A 27,555-nucleotide genomic window follows, 5' to 3' on the forward strand; every position below is an offset into this window, starting at 1 on the left:
CATTGAGCTTGGCCCTTCCACAGAGTTCCAGGCTCATATGTCCTGTCTCATGTAACACACAATGTGCTCAGACCTCTGTATCCATGCATATTCCCTAGCACTTTAAGAGGACCCCATCATGCAAATGCAGAAGAAAAGTGAGGAATTTAGAAAAGGAATGGACGCTTACCTGGAAATCACTTAAGACTTGCAGATTCTTTTTATTAACATCAAATATTTTGAGCCACCTCCTCTTATATGGTCTGAACTTATCTCTTGATATGAGTTCAAGCTTTTCCACAGCTTTAGATCAGGTAGGACTCTGTCTTCTTTCCAGTCAGGGTTATCGTGCAGTACAGAACAGTTTTTCTCCTAGTATGGACTTCTGCTCATTTACTGTTTCTTCAAATTCCAAAGCTCCAGACCTTCCTGGGGACAGTCATGCTGATGAAGGCTTCATGAAGTGGGTCTGCTTCTGGGGTGCTTTCAAAACAGATGCCCTAACTTCCACATCTTTACTTCTCTGAAGTAAAACATCCTTGTAGGGTTTCCTAAATAGAGACCCATAGAATACACCTAAAGGGAAAAAAAAAAAAAAAATTAGCATGTGGTGTAATAAAAAATTACAGACATTAACCATTGCCCACAGCTAGTTTTTATCTTCAAGTACCACATAGTAAACATACAATGAGTATTCAGGTGCTCTACCTGACAGAGCTTTCTTTTATTATATTAATCATTAGTATGATGTATTTGTCATTATGTATTATAATACTCAGATGAGAAGCCCAAATATATGAGGGCTACAAATATTCCACTAGGTGAAGTTTAAATTCAGTTTCTGGTGGTGTGCTCTGAGAGTGTAACCTAACAGGTGGGGTTCTTTTCTGTTGCTTTCTTTTCAACTGTTCTAAAAATAGTAACTTTAAAATGTATTCAATTTGGAAGCTTTTGTACCAAACCAGATACACTGTGTTTGTTACTGTTTGTTTGTCCTGTTGAATTGAACCAAGCATTACCTCAATACAGAAGCCACTGTACTAAGGCACAGTGGGAGTGCAAAGGAAGTGAAAAGGAAAGAAGCAGCTGTATCAAGACAGAAACACAGGGATTTGTTCCCCTGCTTAAGAGAGGAGCCAAATTGTTATTACTTTCCTGGGAAATTCATATTCTGAAATGAACAAACACAACCCAGTGACTCTTGTCCTCTCCCTTCTATGTTTGGTGCTGCATTACCAAATACTGCTCATTGCCTGAACTTTTAGATTGTCAACAGTTGCTAACCAACAGCTTCACAAGGATCACATGTGTACAAAAAACATTTGCTTCCCAAGATCACTGACAACCACCTGACTTGAAAAACTATTACCTCAAGTGTACAGGTTGTAGCTTTCCAGTTATACCATTTATGTTAGCATTAGTAAAGTGATATTTTATTAATTCATTGAAATTAAAATTTATTGAGACATTACAGTTTTTCATTTTCCTTCTGTTTCAAAATTCTTTTAACTTTGATTTGTGCCATCTGGCGACTAAAAGTTATTCAAACTAATTGCTGCACATTACATCCATTGCATTAGAGATGATCTGTGTTTATAAAATGATAGTTTTTTGAATAAAGCAAATTGAGAAAATATAGCTGTCTGAACAGCAATTTTGTCAGTTAAAAATAGTGATATAGGTTGAATTTCTACACTTCAGTGAATCTCACAAGGGAGTGAAATGCTTACTAGATAGTAGCATGTATTATTTTCCAAATCCTCCTTGACATGCCTGTTTTAAGTATTTGATTATTGCCTAGTTAATAATAGGTGCTTCTTCAGTCAAAGAACAGAACAGAGACGATACTGTAAATTGTAGCAGGTAATTTTTAACTGACTGCTACTGAAAATGTTTATCTACTTCTGTATGACAATATTCCTCTGATGCCTGCAGCCACTGTTTCATGTAACAGCAATTAATGCTGTGAGAATCAGGAAAAATCCACCCAGGGAACACTCCCACCCCATTAAATTTTTAAGTGCATAGAATACTCCTGGGGCCAGGCCAGCCAACCTGGCAGCCACAGAAATCACATCAGTCATTGGTTTGTTCTTGGCAGGAGATAGGTGGTGAAAAGGTTGTGAGCCTCTCAGTTCCCAGTTCCATAGTACTTCCCAGCACAGCTCACTCCCCATCTTCTCCTTCACCTTGGCCATGACAGTAACCACACAAAGACACATTTTGGCTGCATCCTACACAGAACATGCACAGAACTGCATCTGAATTGACTGGAATGGGCCGAGGCAGCTGCCAGCCAAAAATACTGAGACTGTTACAGAGGAGAATTCTGAGAGCACGGAAGTTGGGTGAGGGGTTTCTGAACCAAGCACAAATAGATCAACATGCACACAGAAAACAGCAAGATATGAAAGAACTGAAGCAAGAAGTTACTTCAGGAGTCCGGTGATTGTATCTTTCAGGAATCAGAGAAAATCTTTGAAGGAAAGATGTGTGGCTACATGGATAACTCCTCTTTTGAATTGAAAAAAAATGTCTAATCCTCTAATCTCAAAAGATCTTAATGAAGTGACTGGAGAGGAACTATGTGACATAAATAGGAAGTATTTCAACTACTCTTGTTTCCAGTGCCACCAATGTTCTCAATGTTAAAGACTACACAGGGTGCTGTGGGGCAGTAGAAAACGTGTGTCTTCACTGAGTGTCAGCTCACAGGCTTGCCATGAATGTTCAAGAAAATGTTAATTTTTTTAACAACTACAGGTGCTTAAAATCATCCTGCTCCATTGCTTCATAACCCTCATCAGACCACTCACAAATTACTCTGGGTACTTTTGCAATGAGCCAATTGTGTTATCCAACTCTTTAACACTTAGAGAAGGCTTTTTATCCAACAACAATGCAATAGCAAAGGTGCCAACAGATCCAAATGGGCTCTGGAATGATTTATTCATCCTAGGCTTCTAAGCCCCTTTTCCTCAGTATTAATACTACGATTAATGTGTGCCATCTTTGTGCTGCCAACAGGAACTTTAATAAAAGCAAGAACAGCTAGTTGGCTCAGCTTCCTTTCTAGTTAAGTTTAGAACATCATAAAAACAGTAGCCTCGAAAGGCTTGCCCTTTAATTTACTTATTACTTTACTAAATAAAAGAAATTTGATTTAACAAGAAGACTTCGATTACAGAAACATAAGTACATCACTGACTAAATAAAATCATTAGACAGTTCTTTAAGAGGATAAATTTAAAAAAAAATTAAGTATTTTTAAATGGTGTTTATCCCCATCTATTACTGTGGAGAATACAAGTACACTGCATATGGTCTCTGAGGAGTAGGTGCTTGCCCTTTATTTTACATATGTCATTCAAATGCCAAAGAATCACAACCAGCTGAGCTAGATTTTGCCCAGGATGAACTTTTGCTTAAGAACTTTCAGTGTTTCACTGGCACCTCAAGTTTCTACATTGTAAGTCCACAGCTCTCCAATTTCAAAATTCTAATCTGAAGTTTGTCTAGAAAAGCTTGAAGAGCACAATTAATGAATGCTGTATAAGAACATCACAAAAAAGCCCAACAAAAAATTCTGTGCCCAGAGTTGCTGAGACAGTTTAGTGACATTCTAAGAAACTGTACTGTGACAGAAGCACCTGAATGGACTGTGAAGGGTACTGCAGACTGTATATTGCATATTTGAATTCAAAGCGTGTGTCCATTTGGTGTATAACTGGAAAACTGCTTAAGCCACTTAAAAGTAAATTTTCAAATTCATTCCTGATTATATTTAGAGTTCTTTTTCTTATGGTCACCAATCTTTCTGCCTGTTTTTGTTGATAAAGTACATATGCATGCTCACATATTTATCTGTTATAAAGGGTCAGAGAGCTAAACCCATTGAACCCAAGTAGAATGATGTATCCCAGTTTCTGCAATTAGCTTGGAAAGAACTCCTTAGATAAATGGCTTGAAGAATCAACCTACCACTGAATTTGGTTCACCAGCTGAAGTTATAACTGATGATGTCGTGTAAAATCCTGTGTTCATCTCTATTTGAAATAGAGGTAGACTCAAAGTCAGCCCTTTTCTAATGAAGGCTTCATGGCTTACCTCTGCTGTTTTCTGCTAGAAGTTATTTCGTTCTGTTGGGAGGAAAAACCGTGACACCCAGAAGTCCTATTCTATTTCCATACCATCTTCACTTCTCCATTTTACCACTGCTGTTGGGTTTTGCTCATTTGCATTTTGTATCTCATTCTGCCTTTAAAGAGCAACTGAAGACAAATTGTCCCACCTGAATAGCCCAGAGCTTGATAAATTCTGAATCAGGCTCCAAAGGCTTGTAATGCTCTGAAAGAAATCCCCACTGTAAAAACCCTGACGTACACAACAGTCCAGGCTGAGATGCCTTACAGTGTCAGACTACTTGATCTTGAGAGTTGAGAGCAGAATGTGATTGGCACCAATAGGATTATTTAATTTTTGGAGAGCAGATCATGTAGGCATCCAGTCAGGGAAAGGGGGAGCCCTACAATTGTGTCTCTCTAAACTAGTTAAACCATCTCTAATTAATTACGATGGTTTCAGCTAAAAGTTTCCAGATGAGCAGTTCAGGCTGGACTCAACACTCATTGAACAATCATTGTGACTAAAATGCTCTGGTGTATTCCAAGTTCTAACTTTTTGATTCAATGAAAACAAAACAAAACAAACAAACAAAAAAAAAGAACAGCACATGTTGTCTCAATCCAGGAGATTTATAAAAGTCAGATATCTTGTGATTGTATTGCCATGTTAGGAGGATAAAAATTCCCTTTCACCCCCTTCATTTCTGCAAAATTTCCCCTTAGCTGTGTCTTAAAAATGTCAAACATACTTTACTGTTTCCAAATAAACACATCATTTTTGGCAGAATTAGTAGACAAGAAAGGTAGGGGCAATGTTGTTACAGGAGTTCATATAAAAAGCAAATTTTAATGTTTCAAAATTTAAGACTTTCCTGAAGTTTTAAAATACATCCTCCCTGACTCCATCTTTCTTATTGTCAAAAGCATTATGAAGCATCCCTCTGGAAAAGTAAATCTGATTAATTATCATCAGTCTCCATTGTAGATTCAACAGCTATATAAACAGCCAGAGACTTTTCTTAACAGTATTCTATTATTGTTTTCAGCATTGCTGAAATCTAAAATGATTTACTTGTTTAACCATTGCATTCTGAGGATTGTTTACAAAGGTGGTCAAGTGAAAGGAATTTTTCTTAGTGTTCTAGAATGATACTGAAACACTTTTTCTTCAGAATTGCTCTAATACAGTATAAAAAAGGATGGCTTTTACATAGCAATTCTGTATAGAAGGGGAAAGAAAGCAGAAAAACCAGAGGCAACTGAGAGTGTGAAAATACCAGAAAACAGTTTCCACTGCAGTATTTTATTTTAACAGACAGCTTGTGTCATTTTTTATATTGATGACATAAAAATGTTGGTTTCATAGTTGTCTAACAAGATAACTTCTTGCAAGAAGATGGCAATTTGAGCTACAATTCTCCAGCAAAAAACTATCACAACCGGGTAACAGTGCTTGGATATTGACTCTGTCATAGCCATTAAGCTTTTGTGCAAGAGGCCACTGCCCACAGAAGTCCCCACAAGTCAGAAATTCCTGCTTTGGAGGCACTGCTATCCCGGATCTTTGCTGATCTCAGTTAACAGTCAAACGAAACAGTGCTGCAGCTCTCAACCAGCAGCAAGGCAGCAGCTCAGGAAAGGGATTCACATCACCAGCTCCTCCTGGTGCCAGCTGACTATGGACCAGTAACGCCCAGTTTGTGCTGCCTACACTGCACCAGCTTAATGCTGGAACTGCAAAAGCTTCAGTTTTTAGCTCTGGCAGTTTAACTCCTTTCTTTAATATTCACTTCATAAAAAGAATTTCAGAAGTCCCCAGGCACTCAGCACAAACTCTGCTCACACATATTTCCATTGACAATTAGGAGAACAAAAATAGGTGTGTATGTTTACTTCCTTATTAATACCCACAGAAATTCTTCAGTTGTGAACTGTAACTAAAATTTTAAAAAGAGCAAATTCTCCCAATGTTTACTTGCTTGCAACACAAAAAGCAGGATTTTAGCATTCACCAGAGCAACCATAAATATTATGGCCATCTTTAATTTGGCCTCCAATATCTGACCAAGCTTGATTTATCCACAGACAAAACCAAACTTCTCTCATTTGTTAACCAATCACTGCAATTCTTCTCTCACCAACCAATAATTCTGCCATCTCTAATTTACCAATAAATAATTCTGCACTCTCAAATTTACTAACCAATAATGTAACCAATTTGCTGACCAATGATTGTGTCAACTGGTAATAGTGCCCCTAGCAAACAGTAATTTGCCAAGCAATATTTGGACCTCTTCCCCCCCAAGCATTAAAGAACTTGAGTAGTCTTTGATTCAGTATCTACTACATTGCTCTGAAACTGCTAAAAGTAGATAATGAGTTTTTTACAAAGTCTTTGTTTTCTGTGGGGATATTTGTTTACATTGACTGCTTAGAAACTGCACAGGTCTCCTAAATGTCCATGAAGCAGAATATTGTTTTTAACAATATTAATATGTGAGGGAAACCTATTTTTTTCTGTTAACAGTATTCCTCTGCATATTGCTAAATCCTCTGTTACTGTGGCTGTTGTTGTGCTGGGATTTGGCAACAATTCCACAGTGCCTGGACAGTGTGCATTGGGAAGGCAGTGACACCACCAGCCAGCTCTGCCACCCTGCTGACCTTACCACCCAAGTTGATCCTGTCTGGGCAGAGATTTGAGCAGAGAATTCATATATAAAGCCATGAGATTGATTTGTTTTTCCTAATTTTTATATCCCTTGGCTTGTGTCAAAAATAGGTCTTGAATTATTGGTTTCTTTGAACAATAATAATAGCATTTTGAAGTCACGTAGCAACTTCTGCAATCAATTTTAACTCTGAGAAATGTTACCAGTTTTGTGTAATTTTATTAGTTGATATTAAAGCCATTAGCTATGACAACATGAGCTCTGTGAGCAGCCTCTCTAACACATATTTTACAGGGAAAGACAACAGAGAATAAAAGCTTAACACTAGTGATCATCAGCACTGAAATTTGCAAAGAATTTCCAAGCTCCAGACTGCTGTCTTGGACAGCTACAGAAAACAGAGTATCTATAGGCTGTGGGCAAAATCACTTCAAAATTTTACAACAGAATATTTGCAAAGAGAATGAGTTCAGGGAAAGCTCTACACAGAAGATAACTACACTAGCTGACCACATATTGTTCCTTGTAACCTGCCTCCTGGTATAATTTACTGATTAATTTCTTGCATATTCCAGGAAATTATTCAAAGCAGTATTAATTGAAAAATACGCTTACAAACAAACAACCAAACAAAAAGAGATTTCTAACTTTTACAAGAAAAGAAAAAAAAAGACTTGCATTTTAAACTCATAAAAATATGGATTCTGTTAAAATGTCTTCCTGGAAGTATTAGACTGGAAATACACTCTAAAACTGCATTACAAGCCCCCTTCCTTACTCTTTTCTTTCCCATCTTGTGGGATAAGCACAGCCTAAGCAGCATTATTGCTTCTCACTTTTTTTCTTCCTGAAGTCTCCTGGGATTCTTGAAAGAAGAGGCAGAAATGCTTTTGGCTTTGGCTAGGTGGCTTTCCCTCTACAGGAGGTTGTGAATAGGGAACACTAGCCAAGAAGAAAAAGAAGCTGGCTAACAAGGCAGGAATTCCCAGAAGGCCTAAGTTTTGGTGTTTAATCTTCTCCTGGTGCTGGAGGAACAAGCACAATACAACTCAAGAAGTACTAAAGCTTATTTCCTGAACCTAGTTATATGACATAGAAAAACTTTTTATCCAACTTTAAGGATAAATAATGACTCTGATGATAGCTTCAGTAGTATTTCTGGTGAAGATTTCAAATGGCCTTAACATTGGGGGTTTTTCACAAAAGTATTTCTTTTACAAGCTTGGGCATGTTGGTTTTCAGTGCCAAGCATTTCATTAGCCAATACTGGGAAGATTAACTCCAGTACAAAACCCAGTACTGTTTATCTGGCAAGCATGAAAAGCAGGTGTGATGAGATAAAGGCATTAAGAATGTGTGTGCATGTGTCTCTTCTTCATACAGAGATGAAGAGGGTGGGGAAAAGGTCTAAGAGAGAGATGGAGATTGTTGAGTCCTTATGCTGTAGCTTAAGACACAATGTATGTGAAAGCAGAAATTTGCAGAACTAGCTGAGGGCTTAGATGGTCAGAGTGCAAATGACAGAAAATAGGAATATGGTCTCTCTTCAAAAGTGGGCATGAGAGGAGATAAATTCACCCATTTGGGAGTTCCTGTTTATTTTACAGTATGCACATAGTACATACCCACAAGGTTACAGAGAATAGCACGAAGTGTCATAGGAAAAAACACATTAAAAGCACATAAGCACATGCATATAGCACTAGCATATGATTATATAGCACTAGCACAGTGTTTTACACTGAGGGGAGCATGAGGATTGATGCAGGGTGGAAAATAGTTTTGCCTTGTCTGGTTAAATTCTCTACATTAGAGTACTATTGATTTTCCTAAGTATATAGGATACTGTATATACCCCATTCTGCTACCCTTACACAGGTTAATTCTTTTATCCATTTCAAACCCAGTCAATCAATAACAGTGATCAGGTAGGCTGTGAAATTGCCTGGAAAACACATTCACAAAGTAAACCCAATACAATGGCCTGTCTATGTGACTTAAAGCTTAGCACAGCATTGAAAATCACTAATGGAACACTGTGCAGTTTGTTCATGCTATGAGCAGTCAAGAATCATGCATAATGTAATAGTGCATCTGCTAACAGCAGCTCACACAAGCTAATTTAATCTTGTTTTAAACTAGACACAAGGAATTAATCTTTAAAGCTGCTCCCGTGATTCTCTTGGCCCTTAAAATATCGAGGGTCTTTCCACCTCCCCATTTACAATACTGTAAAGTGATGCATTTCAGTTATCATCAAGTATTTACACTTCATCTACATTAGCTGGAAAATGGATGCGACTCCATAATTTATCAGTCTTAAAAAGCACATTGCTGGCCCAGTCCAGAAGCTGTGTTTTGTGTTGCCACACTTGAAACTATTATTAAGTCTCAGCCTCTATTGGGGAAGTCAGATTACCTAAATAATTAATATTTGAAAAGAAGTAAACTAATTTTTTTCTCAAATTTAATTTGGCTGTATCAGTTACACAAGGCTGTCCCACTGTTAACTTCTGCTGTAGAAATTACCTTGTTGTTAGTAATAGTGGTAGTAGCTTCTTAATTATTTCTAGTGTGTATTGCTACAATGCTATTGTGTTTGGGGCTGTGCAAACACTGAAAAAGACTGTCTTTAGCAAAGAGCTTATTGCCCAGGTATATATATTTAAAAAAAAGATACAGATAGATTGAAGAACACAAAGGGAAAAAACAAACAAACCAAAAACCAAAAAAACCAACAAACGACAACCAAAAATAATACTGACAAGAAAGACAAGAAGTAAAATACTCATACATAGTATTACCTGACTTTGCCAAGATTTCAATTTGGGATCTTGATCATGAGTTTTTGGACCTATAGCCAAAGAAAAATTGTAGTACGGTTTTGAAAGACAACAATGAATCACCTTTGCAAAAGGTCATGACAAGCTCCTTGTAAGCATAAGTGAGACTGACAGAAGAAAAATTTCCATAGGAAAAAGTGACAGGGGGGAGATGGAGACTGGTCACTTGTCACTCATCAGGATTGAGGCAGATGATGTCTTGAGAGGAGGACAATAAATATTCAGAAAGGAAAGAGTGAACATGAAAAGTTTTTCACTATACGTGTGATGGAGCCAATGGAAGAAAAACAAGGGAGGAGGGAAAGAAATAGTCTCAGGAAATGGGCTTTGAGAAAGATTTCTGATACTGTGCAAGTGAAGCAATAATCTATTTCAAGAGAAGCTTAATATGCAATAAGCAACAGAGGATTATGAGAATCGAGAGGTAATTTATGCTGCAGATGAGACAGGACAGGACAGACCCTCTTTCAGAAAAGTTTTTCTAAAATAATCAACAAGACCAAGACATGGCCTGGACATCAAATGTTGTGTTAAGAGATGGTCACAGTGAACAGCCCAGGATGTTGGACACTGCAGTCAACAGCTCCATCAAATATCCAAGGAAAAACATTAGAGTGTGATGGGACAGCATTACACTTCAGAGGAGAAACAAGTCTGTTCTGACCTCCTTAGGAACAGTTGCTGAATTTGTATTTGTGGATTATGTTCCCCAGAGATAACAAAGAATATTGAAGTGCATGCAAAGGATGCACACACATGAAGAGCTAATGTACCTCCCTGGTCACTGCAGGGGGTTTGAACTAGATGATCTTCAGAGGTCCCTTCTGACCCAAACTTTTCTATGATTTTATAAAAAGAGACTCATTATAATCAAATTACAAAGTCTGAAATTGATTTAGAGGAAAATATTATCAGAAAGTAGTTTAACAAATTTAGAGAAGAGATAGAGAAGGAAACCAATGACCCTGAGTGATAGAAAAGAGGCAAAAAAGAGGAATTGTTTATTCAGGTCTTGAATGAAGTAAAATTCTGTGCTTTTGTGGCATATTAGACTGGCAGGAATAGACAAGTTAGGTCAAAATCAATCTTCCACAATTTTCAAGTTAAATTTTTGACTCAAGAAAGCCTTCTAAAGCCAGATGAAACCCTCAAGTTTTGTTCTGCATCCTAAGAAACACAAATATTCCCCAGATCTTTGGGAAAACTGTAAATTGAAGTCACTTCAAGCCTGTTTAAGACCACTTCAGAAGCTGAAGTGTTCCAGTTGGAGCATTCACCAAGGACCATTCATAAAATACTTCTGCTTAAGCTTTAAATACAAAAAAGCCTCATGAGATTCAAACCTAAGTATCTCCTGCTCTGATTTACAGTGAATGTTTAAGGGGGAAATAAGAAAAAACAGAGAGCCTGATAAGGACAGTCTTTATACAGATCCTAACTAATTATCAGAGAGTTCTCTAAACCCATTCAGACTACTTCTTGCTAACATGCATTAATAATATTGCTATAAACAGTTTCTGAAAACTTGTCTCTGACCTGGAAAACACACAATCCAAAGACAGTCAAGTAGTCAGAGAGTAGTGGAAAAAGAACAACAATAATAAAATTATGCAATTTATACATGTCAACTTGATTCACAGTAAGCACAGCAGATCCTTAAGAGGGACTTAAATTTCAACGGGGTGTTATGAATGAAAGAACAGAATAAACATCCATTATGTTACAGAGTATGTGAAAAATTGCATGGAAAATAGAAATCAGGTTTGGTTTAAGATCATGAACCCATAAATTGACTTGTACTTCTTACATTTTAAGCCTCCCTCATACAGTACTTATTATTTCTAAAAAAAAAAAAAAAAAAGAAAAGAAAAGAAAAAACACCCAAACCTCCAACATAACCCTAATATCCTGTATAATCATTAGAATTTACTGGTTCCTTGTGTTTCCAAAAATACTTTGACTCCATTCTCATTTATGGTAAATCTCTTTCTCTTCGTTTTAAAGGCATCTTAGTAATTAATTTGAGTGCTAAAACCTCTTTCTGCGTGTACAAACAATGCATGCATAAAAGATATACAATACACATACCCAAAAAATGCTCATTATGCCTTTTGTCTCGGGTATTTAATGTAATTTTGATACAAGACACTCAGTATAAACAAACATTTGAAAATAACATTTAGCATGATTTCCTTTTAAATTAGACTTGAGGCTGTAAATGAGACCTGAGCTGCAGAGCTTCTTCATGGCCATAAAAGGAAAGTTTAAGTAAATAATACAGTGTTTTTATTATTTTAAAAAAGGGGAAAAAAAAAAAATAAAAAAGAGAAGAAAAATCATCCCATGCCAAGCCCAGTCAAAATGCATTATTAGGGTGTCCAGGAAATTATAGCTTGTGTCCATTAGTCCTTTCAGGGTTAATATTGATGCAGATATTATTTCTATCCATGGTACCATTTGTTTGAAATATTATGACTGGGAGTAGCTGCAGCAGTGAATCAAATCAATTGATAGAGCAGTTAGCCCCACAGTCAAGGCTGCCTTTACATCGTGCAGCAAGCATGAAATATTATGGAGATTGTTCTTTAAAGTGATCACTTTATCATCATTTGTCTGCAGCCCAGACTGTTCCTTCCTGCCTTGCTTCCCTGTTGGGTTAGAGCTGTCATAACTCAATCAGCCGTATAATGCTGTTCATAGCACCTCCGGAGCAGGTATTGAACCTGTCAAGGGCCACTGAGGGAATTATACTTATCCATTTTGACAGCTAGCAACACCACTCTGATATTTATGTCAGTTTATATATGTATGATATGTATTTCTTAAATGTAATTAGAAGCCTGTTTGTGTGTGATATATCTGAATTGCCCAGAGCTGCTCATGATTAAGACATTGATTTCTAACCTTGTGCATTACTGGAGAAGGGAATATGACAAGCTCCATCACTCAGGGGGTGCAAGTAACCTCTTCTGTCCATATACATCATATGAAATTGTCACTATTGTTTATCTGTCCAGAAAAGTTGACTACAAAACAACTGTTATTTTAGTTTGTAAAACAAACCGTCATCCTTGTCCCTCCAGAGCACTTGTGTTTTGCAGCTGTGTTACTCATAACCAAGGCTGCTTTCAGGCAAGCTGAACTTTACAATGGTGCCTCAACACAGGCACTTAGTGCTACCTGAAATACACCTGGGGAGCCCAACCCTAATTGCTGAGACAAAACAACAGAAGTGTTTCATACTAAAATTGCATCCAAGATTTAGACTTGAAGTTAAGAATTTGGTTCTGTGTTAGCAAAAGTTAGCAGATTACTAGTTTGAATACTGGGAATGGTGGATACCAAAGCAAGCACAAGCCAGGATATGCTTGAAGAGAAGCTTCTATGCCTGGCAGATTGAGGTTCAGGAACCAAGGCAAAAAGCTCTTGCTGTCTCAGAAAGGGAGGCCTGGCCGCAAGGGCTGAGAGTCCTCTGGGTTCTGACCAGCACAGGAGGAACAGGGCAAGAAATGTCCAGAGACACAGACATGAGTAGGAGGCAGGAAGAAATTTTTTTTTTTTTTTTGTCAATAAAATCACAGACATTCTGGTAACATATCTCGAGTATCTAGTAATTCCTATGTAAATATACACTTATGGAAATAGACTTTGTTACCAGTATCATTTATATAATATTAATTATTATTTTAAGGCCACTCATAACTGTCTATTACTACTCTCTTCAACCTTTAGCATACTTATTAATAAAGATTTGCAAGATTGGGTTGGCTTACTCTAATGACACTTTTTTGCAACTTTGAGGATATCTTTATTAAGAAAATAAATCAGTGAAATCTGTATATTGAGATGCTGATGACCTAGATGGGTGTTTTAAGATCTGCCCAACACAGCTCACTTTGACAAAGACAAGACCCACATGCAAAATTTTGATCTACATTCAGATTTTGAACTCCCACAGCCTGGAGTTCTTTGGCTCACAACCTGCTCACCAATGTACAGATCACAGCACAATGACTCAGATATTTCTGATTCTATCACAGATCTGCTGGGTGGACTTGAGCAAGGTTCTGTATCTGGATGGAACACCAATAACACAAATAATCCTTGTAAAACATTCACAGATCTTCCTGTGAAAAGAACAATAAATTTTAGTGTAAACAAGGATATGTCATATAAGAAAAAAAAAATCTTTTGGTATTTCCTAGTTCTTTACTGAATAAAGTGGTTTATCCAGCTTGTCTCCAACAACCTGGTATAAGCACATGAGGAAGAGAAAGAGGGAGAGGAGAGAGAATATAGACTGGTACTTCAGGGCAGCTGAAGTAATCACTAGCTGTAACAGCTTTGGGTCATGCTTACCAGGCCTACTTTCAATAAACTGTCACTCCAGTCCACCTCCACTGGCACTGTGCATTAGAATCAAAATTAAAAAAAAAAAAATTCAGCTGCTTCTCTTGAGAGCTGTCAAAATAAGAGCTACTGACATCCTGATCTTTAGCATGAACATGGATTTGCAGTACCACCCACAAATTCCACTAGAAACAAATACAGTTATAACCGTTAAATTGCTGCAGCTTATCTCTGCCACCTTTTCCTTCCATATTCCAGAGGTGGAAAGTGTACAAGGTTACATAAAATCCTTCTGACAGGTCTGAACTCATGCTTTCCATGCTATTTTACACAGCACAAACAAGAAAAAAAAAAAGGAGATATAAAAAGAAGATATAATTCCTCATGAGTATTTTAAAAATCTGTTTGCAGAACCTTCTTGCTGTACTGCACACTGATTCTTACCTACATCTCAAACTAAAAGTTGCACAAACTCTGGTCCTGCAGTGATGCGGCACTCAGAAGAGTAGAGAGTAACTGTCTGAGACTGGTGACAGACTCAAGGACTCTCTCCCATGACAATGTGTGGCTTTCATAGCTCAGTCAAACTCTAACCCTGCAGAAACAACTGCTGAAAGTAGGAGAAACACTGGAGCTATTTCTGTTATTGCTAAAAGCATCAGACTCTCAAATGCCAACCTACCATTTCAAAAAGGGTTGCTAAGGGGGGTGGGGATGGGTTAGAGCAAAAGAACAAATTCAGCATTTTTTTACTGGGGCTGTGGGATTCACTCCTGTATTGGTCTGTCTGCTGATCTCTGAGCTACTCTGCCTCCCACTGAGTCTACATCAGGAGTGCCAGAGTGGCTGAGAGATCAATGGAGCAGCTGAGGGAGCCAGCTGGCAGGGAAAAGGAGCAATGGATTGTGAGGGATAAAGAAATAAAGAGGAAAAGAAAAAAAGATTTGTTGAATTAAACCGTAATGAGGAAGGGACAGAGGAACTCCCTAACCCTTTTAGAACGGCCATGTTAAGTCCTCCACAAAACCCAGGACCCTCTGGAGCATTCTAATCAGTTTAGTGATGCAGATGCCCCCTCTGCCCCGGCATGAGCTGAGCTGTTTTTTTGTCTCTTTATCAAAGGATGACTTTTCTAACAATATCATTCACAATGCACACATTTCTAGAGTCCAGGCAGCACCGATCTGCTGATATGACCGTGGACACAAAACACTTGCTGCTCCACTATAAAGAAATCTGACACTATCCTCAATTTGGGAAAAAGAATCTCAGATGTCTTAAGGAGAGGCAAAGTTTCCAGAGAAGAGGAACCAATCTTACCAGACCAATAGCTGTACTGGGGAAAATAAATGAACTTTGTACCTGAAGCAGTAAACCTGAAGATAAATACAGATTGGAAACAATTCCTGTGATTTAACTCAATTATGATAATCTATAAGGCAGTTTGAAAGAAACAGCTTCTAAAAATCTACAGCAGGAGCTGGTAACAAGGAAGAGGCTGACAAGGGAACGGGACTCTTCAGGACAGAGAAAAGAAGAATATGACCATAGTTACAGAATGGTGAGGAATAAGGAAAAGATAGATTATGCAGAAACTGCTGTTGCATTACAATATACCCATACACATTTCATATTCTAAATTTCATAAAGTGTATATATTCCCATTACACCTGTTAGAGCAGTTGACATGAGAAGGGAAAATTCCCACGCCCATATTTACACCTGCAGTTAGCTAGCGTGAAGACAACTTCCCCTTCTGGGAAGGGAACACAGACCTGGCTGTCCAGGTCTGAGAAAAATGCAGTGGCTCTTCCTCTGTAACGTGTTATATCCCGAGCCTAGAAATGCAGCTTTGATAACTAATGACCCTGTCAAACATTGTGGTTCTGTTGCAGTAACAATGTGGCTGCTCATTTACTCGGGTATGTTACCCAGATCCATTAGTCAGGTGAAGGGGAGGCTCCTTGCTGCCAAGAGAGCAAGCTTGGTAAGAAGCCTCTGAGTTTCCTCTAGTGTTGACAGAGGTGAGTAATACAAGAAACAAAGGCTTCTTTTGCTGGCACATGTATCGTTCTTCCAATCCCTTTATATTAATAAAGGAAAAGAAATCAGGTGTCTTATCAGAGGTACCTGCTGAGGGGCAGCATCTTAATAGCAGGAAAGTTTTTAAAACTTGTAACCACCAAAATTCCAGTGACTCCATTGACATCATTACTAGAAATCTGATGACTGACAGCTTATATCACAGCAGGCAACAAGAAGAGCTGCAATGAGAAATATCTTTCTAGAATAAACTGGGGTAGAAACACTGAGAAAGGGATGAGGAGGCAGCTTATAGCCATTAAAACCATTGTTGAAAAAGCCAAGTGCATGTGGGAAGGATAGTGCTCATTACTGAAAAAGACAGTTGGACTAAAAAGAACACAAATGTTATTTCTGTGACTTACGATTATTTTGTTTTTTAATAAAGCCCAATATGCATGGGGACAACTATGATAAAACTACTATATGCTGTTGTCACCAAAGATTTTATGAAGCTGATCGGTCAACACGTTTCCAAACAATCAATGAAAAGCAAAACCAGTTTCAAAATAAATGCATAAGTAGTATGGATTTCTACATGCTATAATATTTAAGGAATATCAAGGAAAAATAAATGGAAGCAGAAATAAAATGAAGGAATTGTAGATTTTGTATGAGATACGAGATGACATTTTCCTGCCAATATTCATAACAAGGGTGAAAAAGCATGGCAGATTGTTTCAGTAAATAATAAAGTTAATAATCTCTATTCAAACATACAAAACACAGAAGGAAATGTAAGCCACTAACTGCACACAACACACATGAAGGCAGCACCAATATTTATCTACACAGTTTCCCAGTATACTAAAGACAAGGAAAAATCCAGATTCCTATAAAGCCTACGTAATGAGAACTGAATGTGCTCTTTTCTTCCTTAAAACCACAAGCAAAGCTTCTCAAAATTGCCACCAAAATGTCTATGTTTAATATATTAACAGGTTTTTCATAAATGCAGTAAATCTGATTTTCTTCTTGTTCCAATTACACTAGTGTTCTTCTCCACTGCTTTTGCACCTCGAGATGTGTTTAATATTCTGGCACAATCAAATCTCAGTCATCCTAGTGGAAATCCCCATGGAGAACATGAAAGCAGAGGGCATCAGAGCTGATGCAAATGGAAGAAGATGAATTGTCCACCTTAGCTGTAGGTTTGCAACTTTTTATATAGAACCAAAAAGGTAATTTCACAGATTATTGCTCTAGACAGCAATTTATCTGGATTTTTAATGCTTCCTTTCTAGAGCCTTATCAGTGACCTATGGACCACATTTTGACCCATTTCAGTGGGTGACCCATTTCAGTGCTTCATCCCTGTTTTTCAGGAGCATTCCTGTATCTCTTTTGGAAGGATTCCACAGAGGGCGTAAGACAATAGCAAATCTTGCTCTATCTCCACCAGCCAAGGAAGTGCAGTATCCACTGAATGGACAAAGGGCTCTAAGTCTAAAAGAGCTAAAGCAGACCAAGTCAAACTGCTTCTAAACTTCTTGTTTTGGGTAATTCAGGAAGTGGTGGCCCCATTTTAAGGCCAGCAAAGGACACCTGAAGGTTGTTGTTCTTACTTCAGCAGTATTCTAAGTAGCCAGAATTTAAGCTACTGCCACATTTAAAATAAATGCATAATTTTTTTTTTTTTTTTTTTTTTTTTGGAGGCCTTTATGATACAACCCCCTGGAAGCCTTACTTTAAGGGTTCACAAGCTATTTGAAAAGATATTCCTGCACATGACATCTGGACTCTTATCAGCCTTTTTATCACTCAGTTAATTTACCTAATACTACAGTGAAAGAATTGCTTTCTTGAATAGCACATGAGTATCACCCAGCTTTCTCCACCACATAAGAGAGAGAAACGAGAGACAAATTTTTCCCCCATCTGCCATGAGAATACATTTAAATAGACATCTGCCTCAGCTTCCCTATCTGTGAAGGGTAAAGGCATATTTGCCTCCCAGATTTTCCATCTGACAGCAGGAAATATGTAGCAGATTCAGCTCGGTTTCATTTGACTTTTTGGGGTTCATTTGATCTCCAAGTTCAAAATTACAAAGACACATGACTTTTAATTTGGAATATGGTGTATGAAAGAAAGACTGCACAATACTCAATAGCAAAGTGGTGCCAAGCAACTGTTTGCAATGATGAAATAATAATAATGGTACAGTACAGCTTTGTTCACTCTGAAAGCAACAAAATGTTCATCAGCTTGCAAAATGGTGCTACATGAAAAGTCAGTCTCATTTGCTAGGTCAGAAGAAGAAGAAGGTGATTTTGAAACTCCAGTCTCCCTTGGTACCTAAGAAAAGAGATTAAAATGGGAAAAAACTGCAAAACAATGGCTGAAATATATGAGACCTCAGAACAGCACAAACTTCATTAATGAAAAAATCTGGATCTTCACTATTCTCTTCTGGGAGAATTAATCAGATGTTGCAGTTTCAGATTTATAGATTGCTGTGAAAATGGGTAATCTAAGGGGAAAGCCTCATAAAAACTTAACAGCAACACAGAGATAATCTGTGGGCTCACAGTGGCCATGTCAGGGCTAATTGAAATGTTTAAGAGCAGCAGAGCTTCCAGGCTGCCTGTGATACATGCTGAAGACACGAATATAGACCATCTCTTTGTCTTGACTGGACATATTTTATCACTCTGTATCATGAGACTGTCACCCCAGACTTCTAATTGCTCAAACCTTTAGACACAGGGCACCTAATAATTGCAGTACCATGGCCAGCCTAATAATAAAGATAATTTACAGTTCAAAAGCAAAGGGTAATTTGTAATATGAATGGCTTTTTGTGTCCCTAAGCTCATTTCAGGACTTGAGGATCCGTGCAGCAATGGCTACAGCCTTTTGCCTGAGTGTGTGACTTACTGCTCTGGTTTATTTAGCCATTTTGTTCCACAGAAACACAGAAGCCAGTGGATTTAGGGGAAATCAATGAGGTGTTCAGCACCAAGCAGAGTCAAAATTGTATCTTTATTCTTTTTGTATAAGGATATCTGATGCACAGATACAAGATTTTAACTTCGTATAGCATTCATGTGTGTAACTGCAGTGTACAAGACCAAATGAAAGCTTAAAACTCATACATATTAGAGCAGCACCAAAGTGATGGTGATTGTTGTGGCATTACATTTATGCAGAAAACCGGGGCTTAATGCAGGCAAACCCAGTAACTTCTTGGAAGGAGAGAATCAAAGATTCTTGTGTTTATCAACACCAGGAAGAAAACAAAATGCCCGAGGAAACATTTCTCTTGGTAGCTGTACACTCCAAACAACTCCTACATCCAGGTCATTTCTGAGCACTCTCTCCATGCTGCTCTGCCCCTCCAGTGGGCTGCAGGGTGGGGCCACCAAGACCCTCAAGTCAGGGTTCTCCTGTTCATGTGGAAGAATTTGCTCTTCCACAGCACCAGGCTCCTATTATACAACCACATTTTTTCTTTGCTTTTTCATAGTTCTCTCAGTTTTAGACTCAGAGCCCATGCCACAGCCTTAGACCACTCCTGACTTTGCCTTGCCACCCACATTGCAAACATTACAAGAACAAAGCCGCTGTTACTGTAAAGCTTTAAACCATGACAGTTTTAAAGAAAGTCACAGAGCACTCTGTGTAAGAGCAGGATCCCTTTACTCCTCATTGAGAGCTTGGTTTTGGAAGAGACAAAGAGCAATGAGGATACACTCATTTTCCTCACAGTGGCACAGCTCTGGGCCTGATAACCCAAAGCACAGGAAGTCAGTCTCACAACTGTTACAGCATCTCGTAACATTCTCCCGTTTGCTTGGCATGTCTCATTGCTCTGTATTTATCACATACATTCATCCATCTCACAACAGTAAGCAGGTCTTTAAAATCTTGTTGACAATCTTACCACCAAGCCCATGTGCAATTTTATTTATAAAAAAAAAAAAAAAAAAAAAAAAAAAAGAAAAAAAAAGAAAAAAAAGGAGAGCAGAAGAAAGAAAAGAAAAATGCTAACAGGGACATTCCAAATGTGGTCACACTGACAGGACAGCACTACAATATGGGTTTGTTTTAAGCTTACATTGTTTAAAAGCAGCAGGGGGTCAAAATGATGATGGCATCATACTGACTGAAGGGAGGAACCTGAATTGAACTCTCAAGCCAAATTCTAATCTCAGATTTCAGTTTCTGTATTCTTCATTAAGAAACTTCCACGGAGTTTCTTAAGACACTGATGGGACTCCGGCATGAAGATGGCTATCTAAGCATAGCATAAGGATCAAAATCTGCTGTATGGGCACCACACATGGAAACACTATGCACAGTTTCTCTCACCAGACGTCAAACATCTTGAGAGCACAAGTAAAGGAAAGCAGCATCCATAAAATCAAAACCACAAATAATTAAATATTTAGTTTTCTAATGAAGTCAAGTTGTGTGTAAGCCCTTAAACAGCATTTACAAGCATTTGATTTGTTTTCTCCATTGACTATATAAGAGTACTCATGGGCTCACAAATCACAACTTCTTGTTTGATTTGTTTCAACATGCTTGCCATGTCAGGTGGTTTTTCCTCATTTCTTGCTGTTTCTTTAGAATCTTGTAAACTGGGTCAATTTATTGAAATGTCAGCTTTTATAAATATTTCTAACCAGCCACGCCTCTAACTTAACACATGCTGTAATTACAGCACAGCCAAAGTGGGAGAGTCCTTCTTACTCACATTGAGAAATTTCCTACTCCTTGAGTCAACATTTTTATTTTGGTTAATATACTTTTGGAATTCACTCCGGAAAAATGTATTAACAGTTGCAGAATCTATCCCAAATCTTACTGCTTTTTCAATTAACTCTCAGTCTTTAAAATGGGCATTAAATATCTCTGGGAGTGAATACTTTCTGTTGTTATTGAAACTTCTGCTTTGCCAAAATGAGGGTGTGAGCTATAAGGTCACAGAGACAGAAGTAAATACAGACATATTCTTTTTAGATGGAAATTAAAAGACAGGAAAAAAAAAAGAAAAAGAAAAAAGAAAAAAGCAAGTGAATATATTAGCAAGCTTAAGCAACATTTGAGTCCTTCCTACTGCAGCAGAACAGCTATTTGATATGTGCAGTTTCAGTATGGAACAATTTGCCCAGCATAGGAAAGTACTGAACTCTGTGCCTACTCTGGAATAAGAGATTTGTTCTAAAGATAACCTGGCTCAGTCAAGATAAAGATCAACTGGCACTTCATTTCTCTCAGTCCACAATAGAACACACTGCCCTGTTTGACTGTCCTGTACCAGGACCACAGATTGGTTACTATCTCTCCTTCTTACCTTCCCCATCTCTGCTTGTAAATATTTGTGTTCAAAAAGACACACAGTAAGCCATTAGCTTACACTGCAATGCACAAAATTCCCAATTGTCTATGGACAATAAGGCAGCTTGGGAATACACCGAACTTCCTTTTGTTCACGTCACCATTATAGGTGCTTTGAAACTGAAAGAGAACAAAAATATATCAGATACCAATATGAAGTATTTATGGCAAAGTTCTAGGTAAAGATATGATTTTTATTTAAAATTAGAAGCTTGCCTAAGACATGACTGAATTTCAAGTCAAAACACGTTACTAAAACAAATCTTTTTTTCCTTCTTGCCACAGACTCTCACAAACATACAGAAATTGGTAACTGCTCTATATTTTGGCCTGTAATGAAAGCACTCTCCAGTGCTTTATTCTCTTTGTTTTGGCAAATACAAATACAATTTAAATAAATCAGGTGAAACTGAAGCCTCTCGTTCTAAAGAATTTGTGGCGGCCACAAAAATAAAGGAAGTTAACACAAAATAAACCCAACCAATAAAACTCAAAAACCACCACAGAAAACCAAATCAACCGAAAAGGAGGCAGGAAAAGGAGATGCATCTAGAATGCACGTTACTTGTCATATACAAGATAAACATGAATATTTCAAACACAGCAATTGAAATTGCTGTCCTAAACTTAAGCCATGTTTTGTAGCATACCAAACCAAACAGTTTTTGGTTTGGGTTTGGGTTTTTTTCTTGCAAAAAGAAAGATCTTGTTTTTCCCATTTGGAAAGTGAGTGTGCTGGACATTGAAGCTAACAGCTGCAGGAGTGAAAGGATCATTTCTCTGAAAAGAACAAAGCATGTAAATAAATACGTTGTACATGGACACATAGATAGAGATAAGAATATACACAAACTCATCCATCTGCATTATTGGTGGAGTTTGAAAAGGGAATTTTTTATAGACCTCTGCACATGCTCTGAGGAAGCACACCAAATGCTTTTGAAAATTTTGACACTTTAAAGGATAAACTATTTTGTAGTAAATCTAATTTTAAAAAAAAATCCAAGGAATGCCACAGATTAAGGAGACGTAGAGCTTTTGGTTTTTTACCTGGTTACCAATTCATGTCACAAATAAGTGTAGAATACGTTTCCTTTAAAAACCACAATTCTGTTTAAATACCTGGTCAAATGCTACAGAAAGCCAAAGGAGAACACAACTCCAAACCAGAGATGCTCATCACCAAGAATCTGTGCAGTTTCTTCTAAATATAAAGAACACTAATCTTTATTTCTGAAGTGTAGATGCTTATTTATGGCTCAATCTTCTGACAGCAGTCAGAAGTCACAACATGACAAAAAGGATCCTGAACAGGAGCACAAAAATCTCATATGAAAGGGAAAGACATCAGCTATGGGGCCTTCACTTGCTCAAGACGAAAAATTATATTAAAGTTAAATAGCATAAACATCTGTGCTGTGGTGTAGAAGCACAAAAATTGAGAGCAAATATACTCCAAATGGCTTCTTTTGCTGAATGTTGAACTAGTGAGGAAGTTACAAATCCTAGAAAGTTCTCAATCCTAGGCCAAAAAATTTAAGGAAATTTTGACTAGGTATTAAGAAGTATTTCTTTACTAGGAAGGGAGTTTGTTGTTGGAACGGGCTGCCCAGGAAGGTGGTGGCATCACCATCCCTGGAAGTAGATGTGGCACTTCAGGACATGCTCTAGTAAGTGATACAGATATTGATAAATATATATATATATGTATATATATATTTATATAAATATATATATATATACACACACACGCACACTTTATAGGGGAGAGGGGGAATGCTGACAGTGATCTTTTCCAACTGTGGCAATTTTGTGATTCTGTGAAATACATTACTGAAGACCAACTGGCAGGCAGAGTGCAGAAGAGATATTCTACTTTTATGGTTCTACTATTTTATCTCAGCAACTTTTATTATTATTTTACATAAATTGCAATCTAATTGTGACATCTCTGAAGTGCTTCAAGATTTATTACAACAGCTAGGAACTAAAGCAAAAAATGGGTTTGTAGCATCCTTTTTGTAATGACCTTTTTTGGATTCTTTTTATACCTATTCCCACGTCAGTTCTATTCTTTGCCTATTTTTTTTTTTGGCTTCTCAGTTTTAAGAGGATGATTGGTTAATTTCTGAGGGAATGGAGAGGTTCTTCAAGCACAAAGAACAGCTGGAAAGACAGATGTCATCTACGTTACCATTTTGTTGCTAAAGAAAAATAAAACAAGATAGTAATTTACACTCAATATAGATCTTAAAGTTAATTCCAGCTGTCAGTGTGTGATGAGTATCTACTGTGTTTGGCCCTTTAGCCAAGAACATCTGGTAAAATATTTCGGAGGTGCAGGGAGAAAGGGAGCAGTTTGTGTGGAACTGATGTTAGGTATTTGTTTGCCTTATCTGATTCAATTTTTACAAATTGTTGCAGACATGATAGATGGGAAGAAATGAAAATAAGAATGAGCAAGGGTACTCAAAATTAGGATTGAAACGAGAGAGTAGTAATGGACATCAAATTATAAGGGACTGATTTAAAACTTTTAAACATGGTTTTAACACAAGTGTTACTAATTAAGTAAAAATATATATGTATGGACAATTTCTCTTGAAAATCTTTTTTACACTGAGATAAAGCAAAAAGGAGGAGCAACAGATTTAATATCTAGATGGAAATGCTGTTACAATTTATCACCTACATAATTAATGCTACTGACAAAATAAATATATATAAAAGTTATTAAGAATACTAACTACACATTCATGAAAGACATTGGCTCTACAGAAAGAAGTCAGGTTTCAGGCTTGACTATCCAAGGCTGCCTACATCATATGCAAGTCAACAGTCAGTTTTTCATACAACCACACCAACCAAATCAGTGTCCCCTGACTTGCATCCAGAACTGTGATAAACTGTCCCACTGAGATGTTCTATTCTCAGTACCTCTATCAGATACAACTGGCTAGAAGGCTGCGTCTCTTCTCCTGTGCCCAGCAGCTTTGGAGATAAAACCGTGCTCTGGAGAAGCTCCTTTGATCTCTGCTAAGCTTACAGGACTGGTGATTCAATGGGTGCACACTGGTGCTTAACATTAGGCATTTGAGTTTAGTCTTGGATATTTTTGCTAGAGAACAAATGTTTCAAAGTGGGTAAGAATGCAAAGAAGACACTTTCTACTATTTCTGCAAGCCAGGACAAATGAAGTCAAAATGCACGGATCCAGAAAAACTGCTCTAAAACATCTTCTAAAGACTGTTTACTCACTGCTAATCAAAGAACTGAGGCATGGGACTTGTGCAATTCCCTCTTTCCCAAGTTCTCATTTGCTATCTGTCGTATGAAAAGCTAATAAGAGATTTTTTAAAGAGCTAAATCTATGACCCAAATCTGGGCTGTAGTTCATTTCTTGAAAAGTGATCAAAGCAGAAAAGCCATATGGAGCTTGGGGGTCATTCACTATATTAGAACGAGTAGTTTCAGGCTACTTTGCCATAGTTATTTTTTATATCAGGCTATTATTACAGAAAAATATAATTTTCCAGCTGCTGGTAGGCTGGTAAAGCTCAGCAAAGCCTAACTACCTTTTAAGCATTGCAATTTAGTGTAATTATTTGAAAATAAACAATCTGCTCCATCAATTAAACATTATTTAGGTTACATTTTTGATACGTCACACAACCAGGCTTCAGGGCTGCATCTGTGAAAACTGACATTCCATTGCTACTGTCTGTGTATCAAACAGCAAACAAATGGATCACTCAGCCTTAAGAGGATTATAAACTCTTCCATCTAGGAAGTACACAGAAATAACTGTTCAGCTCTAAAACAGCACTCAGCAACAGGGCATAGACAGCTACTGCTCCTTTCACTCTTTACAGGACTACAGAAGCAAGATTTAAAATAATAACAGAAGTTCTATCAGGGTTCTTTTGAATTATGTATAATTATAGTAAACCAACATGATGCTGGTGAAGGTGATTTAGAATATTACAAAACTGTTGCTAGTGACATTCATATCCACTCTATTGTACCTGTAACTATGTTAATTACTTATTTTCCCATCATTTGCTGGTCAACAAGAAATGAAAGTGACTTCTGTTTCCCTGACAAAATAAAACCACTTTTTTAAAAATCAGAAACAAAAAACATGAGTTAATAATTTCTTATATGTTAACAAACATGTTTCTCATTTTAAAATTAAAATTTGTCTTTTTTTGTTGTTGGTGTGTGACTCTTGTTTTCAAATGGAAATGTGACATTATTTCAGACCCTGCAGAAATTTTCAAATTTTTCAGTTATAATTTTGGACTTTTTTATTCAACTTTGTAAGGCTTTGAATGGCACGTCAATATTGAAGTCAAGAAGAAGCTTCAAATGTTTAGTCCAGCAAAACCAGTTATGGTCAGGTGTTCCTCTGAACTTCTACTTCATATAGCTCTGTCCATGACATACAGCACATCCAAGCTTCTGTTCTCAGATTTTACACTGTTAGACTGTGTTTCAGTAATTAATTCTGATTTTGCAAATTACCACTCCTAATTATCTGTGTTACTGTTTAGAAACCAGTCAGTCTAGACACATGGTTCCTCTCAATGGCAATAGCATCTGTTATTTTAATTTAATGTCTTCTAATGTCTGTGATTGTGTTATATGCAAATCCAGGAAATTTTTCCTAAAAGTACCTCTCTTCTAACCAAAGGGTACACTGAGGCCAGGAAAATTCCATAGTGAATGGAATAACCAAGGTGACAATTGCATTTTTTTTAAATGAAACTTATAGTTAATGCCAATAGCAATTGGCATGTTCTCTGACAGGCATTAACCTCTGCAACACAAAATATTTCATGGAGGTAACATCAGTCCAGATCCCAGGACAAATTAGATCAACAAAATGCCTGTCAAAATTGGTCATCTTGAATTATAGCAAAACTCTTGGAGAAGATCAGCTCTACCCATATTCTTTCTCACTTCAACCAGTAGTTCCTGTATCAGCTATTCTGTGAACAAATGAACTGCAGAGCAACAACATGACAAAAACTCATCAGGCTCCAGGAAGATTTTAACCCAGGTAAAGGAAGGAAACAATTGCTTTCTTGCTAAAGACCAAGCTGGTCTTGGTATGTAACTGTTCATACCTGCATTAAAAAAAAGGTAGCTGTGGTACCTACTGCACCCCATTTCTTGGTCTGATCATAAGAGTACAATGACACTGTCCACAGTTACCTCACCAGGCCTAGCACTCAAGTGAGATCACAAAATAGTTCATCATCCCTTAACAGGAGAAGTTCCATACACAATTTCATTAAAAGGAAAGGAGAAAACATAAGGAAACAATATAATGGAAAATATTAAAGGGAAAAAACTTTAAAACCCTAAAATACATTGCACACAAAATTACTGCACTAACTTTACTGTGCTTTTGAATCACACTAACCACTGGCATTGTGCCTCCTCAGGGGAGGCACTTTGCCAGGATATTGCCATGGGCAGCTAATAATCGCCCACACACAATGGGTAAGAAAGATTAAGCACAACTATTTGAAGGTTTGCTTTAAAAATATTTTTACCACATTTAAAAAATAAAGCAGTGTTTTATTCTTTCATATTGAAACTATTAAGCCAATTTCTTCAACATTAAAACATTCCTTATTTCCACAAGCCACTGCTATAACTGTTTCCCTTCCTGGGTGTCCTGCCATGGTGCACGTGCACACTTGTGCAAGGCTGCTACTTTGAGGGCATTCCTCTAAGTGACTCAAGTTCTGTGCCAGGTGTTTGTAAGGATTAAATCTGCAAGAACTTCAATAGACTGGGGGGTTCTACAAATGGCTTGCAAATCCAGTTCTTAGACTGGATGATAACTGATATTACTGGATAGAGTTAAAGAAAAGCCTCTCTCACATACTCGTTTTTGACTATTTTAGCACTGTCATTTCTTGTTTCATGCTGGAGCCAAAGGGTTAGGAGATGTGATAGTTTTTATGATGTAATGACATAGAAAGACTTCTTAAGGGAAGCAGGCAGAGGTTATATTTTCCTAACATTAACATGAACTATTTGGTTGCAGTAAAAGGTTTGATTTGTTCTTTGTTATCAGAAATTGGTAAGATCATGAAAAATGTCACACAAGACAGATATTTGGGAAATTTTGTTGTAATACTGTGT

General features: G+C 37.4%; 1 long non-coding RNA gene across 2 annotated transcripts in view; it reads right to left on the minus strand.

The window, feature by feature from the left end:
- Positions 1 to 258: 258 nt before the first annotated feature.
- The window catches only part of LOC139802102 (uncharacterized), an 83,139-nt gene continuing 55,842 nt past the window's right edge, over positions 259 to 27,555 (minus strand). For both annotated transcript variants that reach the window (XR_011728505.1, XR_011728504.1), the window contains exon 3: positions 259 to 555. This is a non-coding gene — a long non-coding RNA (uncharacterized lncRNA). The remainder of the gene's footprint in view (positions 556 to 27,555) is intronic.

Source organism: Heliangelus exortis, chromosome 13, assembly GCF_036169615.1.
Source record: "Heliangelus exortis chromosome 13, bHelExo1.hap1, whole genome shotgun sequence".
Taxonomy (NCBI): domain Eukaryota; kingdom Metazoa; phylum Chordata; class Aves; order Apodiformes; family Trochilidae; genus Heliangelus; species Heliangelus exortis.